Source organism: Phalacrocorax aristotelis, unplaced genomic scaffold (genome assembly GCF_949628215.1).
Source record: "Phalacrocorax aristotelis unplaced genomic scaffold, bGulAri2.1 scaffold_45, whole genome shotgun sequence".
Classification (NCBI taxonomy): Eukaryota; Metazoa; Chordata; class Aves; order Suliformes; family Phalacrocoracidae; genus Phalacrocorax; species Phalacrocorax aristotelis.
In genome coordinates this window covers 150,531-164,309 of record NW_027441118.1, presented here as the reverse complement: position 1 = coordinate 164,309, position 13,779 = coordinate 150,531, and positions in this window count along the sequence as shown.

Sequence of the window (13,779 nt, the reverse complement as noted above, 5' to 3'; positions counted from 1 at the left end):
CAGGTCTGTCACTGCCCGGTGTCCTGTCACACCCTGAGGTCTGCGCTGTCCCTCCCGCCACCCCCTGGGTCTTCGCCACCCAGCGTCACCTCCCATCAGCCCCGGGGCCCGCGCTGGCTCTCCCAACAGCCCTGGGTCCATCACCGCCCCATGTCCTCTCACCCCCACGCCTCTCACCGCCCGCTCTCCCTCCTGTCACCCCCCCAGGCTGACACCACCCACTGCTCCCTCCTGTCAGCAGAGATCCAGGGCAAGACAGCCTGGGGGAGAGGCAGCGGTTTGAGCGTATCTTGTTGCGTTTATGGAAAGTTCCACCAAAGAAGGCAATGACCATTTACGGTTATTGCCATAACCCAACGTAATTCCCCACAGTGGCACATCCGCACCTGCTTGAACTCTGTAGGGGAGGACAAGGAAGTAAGGAATGAACCCTTAGCCTTAGGAGGTGCCCCAGGACACTATTTCTTGCTTTCTCCACCACCACAGCTGCTGCTGCAACAGCCTCAGTCCATGAAATCAGGCCCTGAGTTACGAGGTCTAGTTCTCCTGAGGAACATGCTGCGCCTTGCTGACCTTTTGGGGCCAACTGGCTGTTCCTCCTGTTCAGGGAAATCTGATAGAAACTGATTGTTGTAGCCTGGCAGGGCTAACGTGGGAGCTTCCACGACTTCATGCTCTAGATCTTTCAGTGCCTTCTGGGTTTCCAGAGCCAGGAAACCCTTCTGAGTTCAGGGCTGTCCTCTATATCCAAGGGATGGTTATTGTTGCTCTCGGTGTCTCTTTGCTTCTCCTGTTAATGGTGCTTGGGAAGCATAGGTTTTAATACGGTAGCCTTGCTTGTAAGCCTGTGGTGGAATAGGGATTATACATATTCAGCCCATAATTTGGCCATCACCACAGGGCAAACTACAGCAGCAGAGGCAAACAAGCCCCACTGTTGGCTATGCACTCAAAGCCCACCCGCTACCTGAAACCAACTCTCCCGGGTGTCTGTCGTGTTGAATTCTCAGTGGTACAAGGACAGGCATCTACGTGATGAGTTTTCACTGAAGAAAGGAAGGATACCGCCCTTGCACCAAGAAGGGTTTGTCGCTAGTCTGAAGGGAGAGCCCTGCCTGTGCTTGGAGAGCAAAGCTGTTGACAAGCTTACTCACTCTGCAGGGGCTGGGAACTGGAAATGCCAATAGAGCCTTCAAATTAATAGGATGGATGGACGTGGACCATTCAGCCCTTAGGACCATACAGACAAAAAGGGGAGCCTTATGCCTGGAACGTTCCATAGATCTGTGTGGAATAATTGCTGGAGGTGACTTAGAAATTAAACCAATGTTTTTAGAAATGGTGCAGCATTGAAGAAGCTGCCAGGGTGAAGTGCAGCTGCTAGTGAGGAATCCATTCCACGGAAGTTCCCTTGTAACCATAGATGTCGGCAATGCCAGGAGAACTTGGTGTACTGACTGTAAGAGGAGTTGTCCGGAGGGTGGAGCGGTGCGGGGCCATCGTGGCAGGCTCAGTGATAAATGGGAACTCGAGGTACCCTGGCGCTGGCACGCTGCATATTTGCCACCCTGGGCCAACAGTCCACCATACTTTTGACAAAATGCTGTCCTTTTGGTGAACTTTGGTCATTCGGTATAATACCAAAACACACCTCCATCCCCAAAGTTACTCGCCTCTAAGGTGCAACCACCCCTCACTGGGCATGCACTTTGAATTTCTTCTAGTCTATCCTTTTAAAAGTAAAGCGAGGAAATTCTACACCAATCATGATAAAGGTATGCATGACTAGAGTCACTCAGCTCCACCTGAAAGGTAAAAAATAGTATAAAATGTGTGAAGAGGAAGAGGGTGTTGGGGAAGATACCATCGCGTACCACTCTGACTTCTGGGACCAGTCGACGGGCTGAGCCTCCTTCCCCCGCCCCCCCGCAATGGGTCGCCTTTGGGTAACACCAAAACATCTGGGTATGCCATCTGTTTCCCCGGGAAAACTTAGAAACCTCTCTATAGCTTCACTTTAAATCTCCACTGCTTCATACCTGCTTAAGCCATTTGTAGCCTAGCGGTGTTACTCATCTTCTTAGTATTTGTGTGTGTCTTGTAACCAGCAATCCTATCACCGGTAATCCAAAGAACCTGTGCATCTGTTGCTTTAATAAATTGTACTGCTCATTAATCTAGCCATGATCGTTCTCATTGAACGCCACCGGCTGGGGCATCTGGCAAACTGGTTACTAACAACAAATACTCTGATGAGCGGTCACTTCTACAACCCTTAGAAAATAGACCGTTGACCAAGTCTGAGACTAAGACTGGACTTAGCCGCACCTAGACTCCTCTCTGAGCAGGAGTTCAGAAAGCAAGGGGGTCCTGTCTGAACCTCGTGACTCAGCGGTAGGGTCTCCCCCTAGGCACTCCTCAGACTCTTACCATTAACACACCAGTGAGTTAAATGGAACATATCAGGTCGTATGAGAATGTATTGTCTCATGCCAGTTCATTTTAGAGCTCTGAAAGTTTAGGAAAGTTGGGGAGAAAGAGGTGTTATCAATTTTTGCATTGTAGGGGAGACGATTTGACTGGCTGCTGTATTTGGAAAGACAGTATTTCAGTAAATGTGTACTTAGAAAATGGTGGTCTCGGAGGCTCAACACAATCCTGCTGGAGTCTCTGTAGATCTCAAAGTAGTTGGCTGACGCTGTAGTAATTTGCGATCCTAAACGCATTGCCCATGTGCATCCCACGTCCGCCGTGCTGTTTTGCTGTTGGCTGCGCTTGGTGAAGGAGCGGAGGGATGTTTCACCCATGAGTCTCTGACAAGATGAGAGCAGGAGCTGGTAGGAGCTTACGCGGTTTCCCTGGAGGTATTTAAAAGACATGCAGACGTGGTACTTCGGGACGTGGTTTAATGGTGGACTTGGCAGTATTAGGTTCACAGCTGGGCTCGATGATCTTAAGGGTCTTTTCCAACCTAAATGATTCTATGAGTCTTATGATCTGCCTGTCCATTTTGTCCTCTCTGTAGCTACTAGGTTCCTACACCTGCAAGGTCTCAAGGCAATAACTTTATCTTTCCTTGTCCGTATACACAGTTCAAACTCTTACGGTGTCTTTCATGATCTTGCAAGAATTAGATACGCATCTCTGGCTTTACAGATTCGGTTATGCTCTGACCATATCTTTGAGCCTGCGGCAGTGATAATTTTCACAGCCTTTTGTTTGGGTGCGTGATTCACCTTCCCTCTCTTCTTACTGGCCTTAACTTAGGTCTGGTGTTACAAAGAAGACACTTGCGTCACCTTTCTAGGCTCTTTCTGTTTATTAGCTTGACTTAGTCCTGAAGAGGCAACTTCTCCCTCTTTTGTGGTGCCATCCTCTATCAACAGTGTGTCAAAATCTAATAAGAGCACCTTTGGATTTTCTCCACTTGTGTCATGTTTCTGAAGAGCGTGCCTTCTAAAAACTTGTTAAAAACAAACAAGCAATACCCTCCCCACCCCCCCCAAAAAATAACCACCCAAAACCAAATTCCAAAAACAACAGCAAAAAAGCCCCTTTCTGTCTCCTTTTCATGAAGTGCAAGGCATGGAGAAATACCTGTAATTTTTCTGATGGTTTCTAATTAGCCTTTATTCAGAAACTATTCAAGTGCAAGGCACACGTGAGCTTCTGTTGGATGTGGATTGAGGTTAGCGATGAAGCCGGCTTCAGAATTATGAAAAGAATTGATACCCTCAAAGGCAGTTTCAGTGGCTGACACAACCAAAAGGGCACAGACGTTCACAATGAAACATACTAAAGCGTGGGAGGGTCCCTAAGCAGTAATGAAGAATTCAACAGAGAACAGAGAAACATTTTGCCAAATGAACTGTCTTCTTGTTCCTTACTCTGTCAGGGTGAATGATGTGCCACGTACTTTGCTTACGTCTGGAGAAGGCATCCTCCTCAGAGAGACAGACCGTCCCCACTTCTTGAGAGAACTCGAGTATAACACTGCCAATGGTTTATGTTAACATCTTTATTCCAATTCCCCGTGGGTTGGGTTTGGGGATTTTTTATTCATTTTGTGTGATAATTGTGGTCTTTCATTTTGACTATGCTGGAAAGGAGCTATTCGTAAAACTCGTAATTGCGTCAAATCTGGCAATGAAGAATGCCAGCTGAGTGATACAAGTATATTCGACAAGTATTTGTATGCTTTCTAAAAGTAGCAATGTATGTGTTGCTAGCATATTTTTTGGCTAAACTATTTATCTAGCTAAAGGTCTTATCCACTCTTACTGTGTGGAAAACCTGAGTAGCTGATAATTGTGTATTTGATTTGGCTTAGGACGGATACAATTTGAACTAGAAAAGGGGGCACTATGACTGAAACCTATCACAGAGATGTTAGCTATGGTGTAAATTTTTTTATTATTCTTAGTGTGTGTTGTGTTTCATGAGTGATGTAACAGAAGGAAGCCAAACTAGGAAGTGGTGTTTTAAAAACACCAGAGACCTTGTATTTTCTACCAATAAGAAACAACGTCTTGTCCTTTACAGTAATATCTCCTGACATCAGTGTATCAGTCTTCAGTTGGCAAGTGAATACACATGGTCAAGAACACCATCTACTTGTGACAAAGTACGTACTACTGTGACACACATCTGACAGTGTGCTGAGTCTGGGGGCTTGGTGGTTCTGTAACGCAGCCTGTGAAGTGGTGATGGTTATCAAATGCAATGACTCCGAACCGAAGCTCACAGCACAGCACCTTGATGTCAAGAGATGTACCTTTCCTAAGTGGGAAGGGGAGAGCAGTCTCTCCGTGCCCTCATCTTCCTGTCTGCCGGATTCTTCACCAGATTTGTGGTTGTGTGTTAGAGCAAAGAGCACTTGTGCACAGTGTGGCAGCTAAACTGAATTTCTTGGCAAGTTGACCTAGCCCACAGCCTGTTTATTTTGCAAGCCTGATGTAGACTCTTACATTCAAATTCGCTGATCTGATGTCAGCTTCAGTTTTCTGGCAGCTGTTACAGTTCAGTAGCTGAATTTTGACTCTACCGTTCAGAGGCTTGTTAGGCATTTGAGCAGGGTTTTCTTTTGAATGTTAGTAAGACAAATCTGAGAATTAGGGACAAGAAGCTTCATTTGGAGTTTGGTTTGCCGTCGTAGGTCGTGCTCGGTGAGTTTCCTTATCTGAAATCAGTTTCTGAAATCAGTTGCCTGAAATCATTGCCCTTCTGAAGGATTGCCACTACATTAAACCACAGTGTTAGAAGTGCCTAGAATGGAAACCTATTAGAACTTGACTGTTTCACTTCTTTTCTGTCATTTTAGAAAACGACACCTTCATGTTTTGGGTGTCAGACCTTCTTCATGTCTTCATTGTCTAGAAAGCTGCTTGACCTTGGCTTCACTGCTTCCATGCAAACGTTGCCGAGTTCTGCTTGTTCTGTCCCCTTCGTGCATTCCTGATGGCAAACTTGTGTGCACAACATGCGTAACGGGTATTAGCAGAGGATGTTACTGAGAATAGCTAATTGGACCTCAGTGAACTGAGACGGTAATGCAGAGGCACGCAAACAGAAGGATGCACATCTCCTTTTGCACATGCAAATAAAAGGTACGGAGCGCACCAGCGACGCATGGGAACTTATTGGCAGTGGTGTCCTGGAAAGGTGATGAGACACCAACGGTGGCGGAGGTGATGGGTAAACTCCAGGACTATGAAGCAAATCTCTCTTCCTCGCTCATCTCTGCTGTTGAGAGACTGTCCCGAGAGGTCCAGCAACTCAAAGAAGATATGACCTGCTCCCCACCAGGAGGGACCAGTGTCTCAGCCATTAGGAGTAAGCGTCCCTTTGCTCAAGAGAGAGGATACACACCACGGGCCACCCTGTGGTTTTACCTGCGTGACCACGGAGAGGACATGAAGAAGTGGGATGGAAAACCTACCTCGACCCTAGAGGCACGGGTATGTGAGCTGCAAGGAAAAACAATCACTGAGCGGGGTTTCTCCAGGAAAACTGCTGCTCCAGTTTCCAGTGCGTAACCATGACACTCTGAAAATCAATCTGTTATTAGTATTTGGCTTATTTTTACAACAAATTTCTCATCTTTCCATAATTTCTGTCATTGCCCGGCTTATAACTATTTTCCAAAAATGCTTTACTCAAATTTCAGTTCCCCAATGTACTTTATTATGTTCATGCCTAGCAATTTCTTTCATTAATAAGGGCAGGATTACTACTTGCCCTGTGTGTGTGTTATAGCCCACCCGTCCGTTTGTTCCGGTGCCTGTCAGGTCTTTATTATTGGCATCTTTATTATCATATTTAGGTGGTGTCTCAGGTAGAGTTATTTCTTTTTCTGGTAATAATGCCACGATGCCTGTTTCTGCAGCCTCCTTGGCAGCTTCATCTGCCAGTTGATTACCTGTTTCTGGTGGGGTCTTTCCTGTTCGGTGGGCTTTGCAATGCATTATTGCAACTGCCGGCGGGTTTTGGATGCTCTCTAGTAATCCTTGTATTTGCGCTGCATGCTTGATTTCAGTTCCTTGTGCTGATAAGAGCCCTCTTTCTTTCCAAACGGCTCTATGCACATACACAACTCCAAAAGCGTACTTAGAACCTGTCCAGAAAGTAACCTTTCTCCTTCACTCAGCTCGTGCCACTCCTTGCCGCTCACAAGTGACAAGTCAGGTCTGGCGGTGCCCGGGCGGGTGCTCTCATCAGAGCCCATTTCAATGGTCTGAACACAGCTCTGCTGTCACTTCTCCAATCAGGGCTCCCTCTTTGGGAGTTCTTTTGTAATTCCTATGGAGGTTTTACCACCAGTCCCTAACTCACAATCCACAGGCGTCACCGTCCCACCATGCCAAGAAATGCTCGCAATTCTCTTGGTGTATGTGGCTCGGGGAGGCGGCAAATAGCTTCTTCTCATCCCATTCCTAGTTGCCTCTTCCCTGTTAGAATTTCAAAGCCCAGGCAGATGACTGTTTCTTGGACAATCGGTGCCTTTCCTTTTGATACACGGTACCCACTAATTCCCAAGAAATTAAAAAGGCTTATTGGCAGAGGAGAACATTGTTCTCGAGTCTCTGCTGCAATTTAAGGTGTCTTCTACATATTGTGGTACAGTTCCCTGACCGATTTCTTTCCTCCAGATTTCCCGTTCTTTTGCTAGTTGATTTCCAAAAATGGTTGGGCTGTTCTCCAAACCTTGTGGTAGAACAGTCCAAGTCTATTGTGTCCTTTGCCCTGTTTCAGGATTTCCCCACTCAGAAGCACAAAGTTCCTGGCTTTCAGAGCCAAGGGGTATGCAGAAAAAGGCATCTTTTAAATCTAAAGCTGTAAACCTGCCTTATTCCCTAGCGAGGGTAGTTAGTAATGTGTGCAGGTTTGCAACCACTGGGTGTATGTCTTGTACTGTCTGATTCATTGGCTCACATCCTACCAGTAACTTGTATTTCCAAAATTTCTGAATTGTTGGTACTAGGCCAATTCTCTCTTCTAGTTTTAAAGGGTATTGTTTAATTCTTCCTGGTGACAATCCTGGCTCAAGGTCTAGCCTTACAGGTTCAGCTCTCTTTGATTTCCCCGGTACCTCTCCTGCCCAGGCAAGGGATATCACTGCATTTTTGACTTCAGCTGGGGTTTTCTTTTCCACCTGTTCAATTTCCTGCAATAAAAATAGTGATGCTTGGACAAATTTAGGCTCAGGTATTACTACTTCCACCTCCCCATTTTTAAATTTTATCTTGGCTTCTAATTTTTCTAGCATCTGCTCCCTGTGTCTAGTGCAACTTCCTCTGAATATCATCAGCAGACAGCCCAGTAAACAAAGTCGCTAACTGGCCTCTCCCTTCTTCTGACTCGGGATCAAGGGTCGTGTACTTCGGGCAGCTTCTTGCAATTTATTTAGGCAATCAGTCAGAGACTCTTTTCTACCTTGCTTGATTTCAGATCACTTTTAACCAGTTTATAGCTTTTGGTGTAGCATTTCTTATACCAAACAAAACCAGCCTCTGATATAGCTTTAATAACAATTTATCTCCATTATCATTAGGGTCCCAGTCAGGATCTACTAAGGGAAAGTGTTGTTCTCCCCGTCCTTGCAATACCCTGATGCCACCTGACCCTCAGCCTGCATTCTTGCCACTTTATGGATCATTTCCCTTTCTGTATTACCAAATAATACTTGCAGGATGGCTTCAGCATCCTTCCAGTCTGGGTCCTAAGGTTTAATCATCACCTTCAGAAGTATTAGCCACACGATCAGGATCATCCCTACAGCTACCGGTGGCTATTTTCCAGTTATATTCATCTGCGATTGAAAAAGGCACTTTCACCACAACCTGACCCTCATTCCTGACGGCTTGCCTCAGCAGCGCTTGCCATGCAGCTCCCTGCCGGCTGCGAGCTTTCTCCACCAGCGGAGCTATTCTTGAAACACTTCCCTCTGACTCACTGTTAAAAAGAATTAATTAAAAATCAATTAAAGTATTATTTATATAGAATCATAGAATCATTCAGGTTGGAAAAGACCTCTAGGATCATCAAGTCCAACCGCCAACCCAACACTACCATGTCTCCTAAACCGTGCCCTGAAGTGCCACGTCTACACGTCTTTTAAATACCTCCAGGGATGGTGACTCCCCCACCTCTCTGGGCAGCCTGTGCCAATGCCTGAGCGCTCCTTCGGTAGAGAAGTTTTTCCTAATGTCCAACCCAAACCTCCCCTGATGCAGCTTGAAGCCATTTCCTCTCGTTCTGTTGCTAGTGACCTGGGAGAAGAGACCAACCCCCACCTCGCTACAACCTCCTCTCAGGTAGTTGCAGAGAGCGATAAGGTCTGCCATCAGCCTCCTCTCCTCCAGGCTAAACAACCTCAGTTCCCTCAGCCTCGCCTCATAAGACTTGCTCTCTAGACCCTTCACCAGCTTTGTTGCCTTCTCTGGACACGCTCCAGCACCTCGATGTCCCTCTTGTCCTGAGGGGCCCAAAACCGAACACAATATTCAAGGTGCAGCCTACTAGAATAATAGAGGATATAGTGTATTAATAGAATATTATTATGCAAAACAACTCTCTGACCCAAACATGCAACACCAAATCTGTACTTCTGATAACCAAACCAAAATTCAGAGACCGGTCAAGACAAGTAACCAAAACGGGGACTCGAACCCCTTTCAGTGGGACCCTGACCCACACCTTAAACTCTGGGGACTCGCACCACGTTCCAAACCTGGGGGTTATCCAAACTTTTGCTTGGGATTACCAAACTGGGGACTCTAACGCCGTAGGTACCTTTACACCCAAACCTGCGTAGCTTTTGCTGCGTCTTATGGGCAGGCAACCAAACCAAACCAAACCAAGTTGGAAGAGTGCCTTAAAACTGGCCCGGGGTCTTGCTTCGAGCTCTTCGGTCCAGGGCTCGGAGGTTCTCCCCGAGAATCCCTCGGTTCCGGCTGGAGGTCCTGCGATCCCACGGATCCGTCGAGACTCAGAAGCAGCGTCCCATCTGGGCTGCCAAAACTGACACCGTAAGTCAGCAAATATAAGAACCCTCTAAAACGCCATTTGTAGTTTTAGAAAGCAGGCAGACTACCTTGTTCATCAAGGATTCCAAGTATTGCAAACTTAGCTATGTTGCTCCAATTGGAGGCGGCCGTAGCTTCTTTTGAAGCTGCTATCAGGTATCAGGACAAAACGTGCTGCTTGGTTTTTTAAAATACCAAGGTACTGACTTCATTGCTTTCTTGGAAAATGATATTTTCACAGGACTGGGTTGCTCCATAAATTAGGAAGAAGTACAACCAAGGTCAAGGTTAACAGTGTGGTCATGTAAAGGGAAAGTGGTTAAGCTTTGCAGACTGCAACAAAGGGGACGAACACCTTTGGAAAACAGCTAAACTTGTTCTGGCTAAAGGCCATGGATCCGATCATTAAGGCCGATGTGGAGTCTGACTCATGAGGATCTTCTCAGAGCGTGTCAGAGGACACCAAGGACAGAGCACAAAGCCGGGCTTATCACACCTCTGCTCTGCAGCTGCCACTGAAGGGTGCGGGAGCCAGGCAGCAAAGGCTTTCCCTGTATTCACAGGCTGCCTTGCTGGGCTTTATGAGCACCTCCTCCCAGCGTTCCTCCTCCTGCGCTGAGCACCCCGTATCACCCAGTCTGCCCAGCGGCTGACCCCAGCGCCTGTGCACTCCCACAGGAACCACTGCCTCCAAAGGTAGGGCCACCCTTCTCCACTTCTGCGCCCTCCACATGTCTGTAGAAGCAGGAACAGCAACAGTTTGCAGACTCAGTAATTACTGGCAACGGCTCTATGTGGCAGGGATGCTGCGTTCGCAAGTGTTTTGCCCTGCACGAGAGGGAACTGCCCCGGTGTACGCAGGCAAAAGGCTGCCCTGCTGAGTGAAGCTGGGCTGGCTTTTTTGTGAAAAGGTTTTTTTTTTCTGTCTTGTGACCCATTTGACAAAGCAGATCCACAACTCACAAAGAGGCGTAGCCAAGTCTGTCTGTTTTGGGAGTGATTAGGCCAGGAACCTTTCCAAGCCAAAAAGCAGTGTTTTCCACTTAGCCACATCAGGATGAGCCTGGGTTGGTGAATTTTGCTGCACTCGGACTCAGCGGGCGTCACAGCTGCTCCTCACAGCCCTCGCGTGGGTCCCTGGGGCAGCATGCCGCAGCAACGCTCCCACACCAGGGCAGCTCCCACGAGAAGCCCCACGGCAGAGGACCAGCGTTCCCCATGCTGGCACCGCCTGGCCTCGGCGTTGCCCCTCGGCCCCCACCTGCACCAGGAAACGCGGGTCCGGCACTGGAGAGGGCAGCTCCTGGCTGTGCCGCTGCCCCAGCGCTGCAGAGAGCCGGCCGCGATGCCCAGCCAGGGCCATGGGGTGAGGGGCTGCCGTGGCACACGGCCCTGCCAGGGGGGCAGGATGGGGCAGGCTCTGGGAGCCCCGCCCCGCGAGGTGACATGTGGGGGTGGGGCATGCCGGGGGCGGTGCTTGGGAGGGAGGTGTCCCAGGGTGTGGCCATGGGGGTGTGGCCGTGCTGTGAGGTCACAGACCCGCCGTGTCACGCCATGGTGTGAAAATCTGTGCCGCAGGCACTGCTCCAGCAGTGCCAGCCGTGGCAGCAGCAGCAGCAGCAGCAGCGGCATGGTGCAGGCGCGGGGGGCTGCGGCCCTCACCCACCTCCTCCTTATCCTGCTCCTGGTGACTCTGCAAGCCTGGGACGTCGGGACAGCTCCATGGAAAGCGCGGGGATTAGGTAGGTGGGCATTGAGGCTGGAGCGGCAACTCAGGGGCCAGGCAATAGCCCAAGGGAGCACTTCTCCAGGCTAGTCACAGTCGTGCCCGGGGCCGTGGCTCTGCCGCTCCCCAGCTGGGTTCTGGCTTTCAGCCTCGGGGACGTTCGTCCTTGGGAGATGCCTGTTGAGGAAGACGGGAGCATTCCTGCTCCAGCCCTGCAGTGCTCTCCTTGGGTGAAGCCCTGTGGGACACACACACCCAGCCCACAGCCCGGGGCATGACGCTCTTGAGTGGAAGGGAGAGACGAGTGCCATGGAGCAATCTCACGTTTGAACTGCATTCACTGCTGGTCAGATCTGAAGAAGGACACTGAAATATTTCATGGGAGCGTCTCTGTTCTGTGTTTACAGACGTGGCTGGAGGCGATGGAGATCCAGCTTCCTGGCTGGGTTCCCGGGCTGACGCGCTGGGAGATCGCATGGGTATGTCATGGCTTTTTACTTCCTTTGAGAGCTGCCAGCTCAAAGCCCAGATGTGAGGGAGGCATCTCTTGCAGGTGCAACAATACAGGCCGCGTGTGCCATGTCGTTATGTGATCCCCTTAAACGTTCTGCTATTCAGTTCCGACAGCGAATGTACCAATGTATGATGGCAACGTCTCGTGGGTGTTTGGTTGCAGGTGTGGGTACAGGGAGGGCTCTTCCAGCTTCTGGCCAGGATCCTGTGCTGGAGCTCACCTGGCATGGCTGGGGTGAGTAGTCACTCTTGACCGGCTTCCCAGACTAAGCACTCCTTTTCAAGATTTTATTTGTGAGAAATTTAACTTTATACTTTCCGTTAAGGTCCTCAAAGAGCAGTGTATAAAGCTGAGACAAGCAAATCTTCCCAGCCATCATCAGAAATCCTAACAGAAATCCTGACGGAATGGGACAAGGCAGCACCTGGTGGGTATATATCACTCCTAGCCAGAAGACTTGGGAAGCTGAGGTTTTGATGCCTCTATGGACCAGCCCCAGGATGTTCAGTGCTTCAGGGAAGCTAACAAAGAGAGAAGGAACATTTCCTGGCAACGCCAGGCCTCCTGTGAGATGAGCAGTAGTGTGCAGGACACACTAACATACAGGGTCATTCCTCCAGGCGTGGGTGGCAAGAGGAACACAAATGCTATGGATCCAGAAGATTTCTGGAAGTACTACACAGAAGGCGGCGTGGCGGTCTTGGGCTCCATGCTGCTTGGGATGGTTTCCTGTTGTGCCATCCGTCTGTGGAGGAAGAGAAGACGGTGAGTTGGTGGCAGGGGGGAGGCGTTGCCAAACTTCCGTGTGAGATGGCTGCTATTAGCCACGCAGCATTTCGAGGTAGGGTATTCTGGAGTGCCGAGTTAGTTACTGGCCAAACTCTCCTGAGATTTCTGCTGTAAGATGTTTTAACTGTCCTCTCAACTCATGGGCACTCTTTTCTGAAACCTGTCCTTACTGTTGCAAGTGTGGGTTAAAAGTGGCCCTGCCTCGACAAGCGCAGACCCAGCAACAGACGTAGGCAGAGCAAGGTCAGGAAGAAAACCAACGAGGGATGACATTGCCCTAGAAAGCGAGAAGCGCCATAGTGTCATCTCCCTAGAACCTAGCAGCAGAAATCAGCCTGTGAGGTGATGCTGTAAATTCCAGATGTTCACCTTGGCCAAGGTGTCCCAGCAAGTGAGGAACCTTCCCAGCTCTCAGCCTTGCTTTGGAGAAAGAGAGTAACCCTGTCCCGCCTGCACCCCAGCACTGCCAGCGTGCGTGTTCTCAGCACAGGCAGGGGCAGGGGTACGTATCTCTTTGGCTATATATTCTGAAGAGAGGATGGAGAGCACCTCACGGAACAGAGAGCCGAGACTGCCGCCTTGTCTGGCTAGGGAAGCCGAGTGCTGGCCTCTGCCAGGCACGCTGAGAAAGGAGGACAGGAGGCTCTCCTGGCCCTGCAGTGCCCTGCCCAGCTTTGGTCCCCGCGGTCTGCCGGGGTCAGGTCTCCTTCCCGACACGTGCAGAGCAGGCAGGTCAGGACGGTCAGGGCCGAGAGGGGCCGAGCCATGGGCTCATGGGAGCAGAGCCCCAGCTGAGGGGTGTGGGGAGCCTCATTTTCTGCACAGAGCTCTCTGTGCCCACAGCTCCCACGTGCAGCCGGGTGCCCACACCCCATGGGGTGTGCAACTCTGCCCCGCGCCCCCCCAGCTCCGCAGCCATGGCGGGGCCTCAGCAGCCTCCTCTCTCCGCAGGTGCCTCGCCGCAGCTTCAGGAGCCTCGCCCCCACCAGCCGCCACCAGCTCGGACAGACGCCCGGCCCGCCCGCCTCCACCCCGGCCCACATGGCTGTCCAACTCGGCCAAGAAGGTGTTGCAGGAACGGCCCAGCACCCTCCAGGCCCCGGAGAAATGGAAACCACCCCCGCGCCCCCCAAGCCTGTTGCTAAAGCCCTCCTGCAAAGGCCTGGAGCAGTCCCACGAGAGTATAGACTTGGAGACTGACGACAAATGGGAGCGACTGTTGGCGT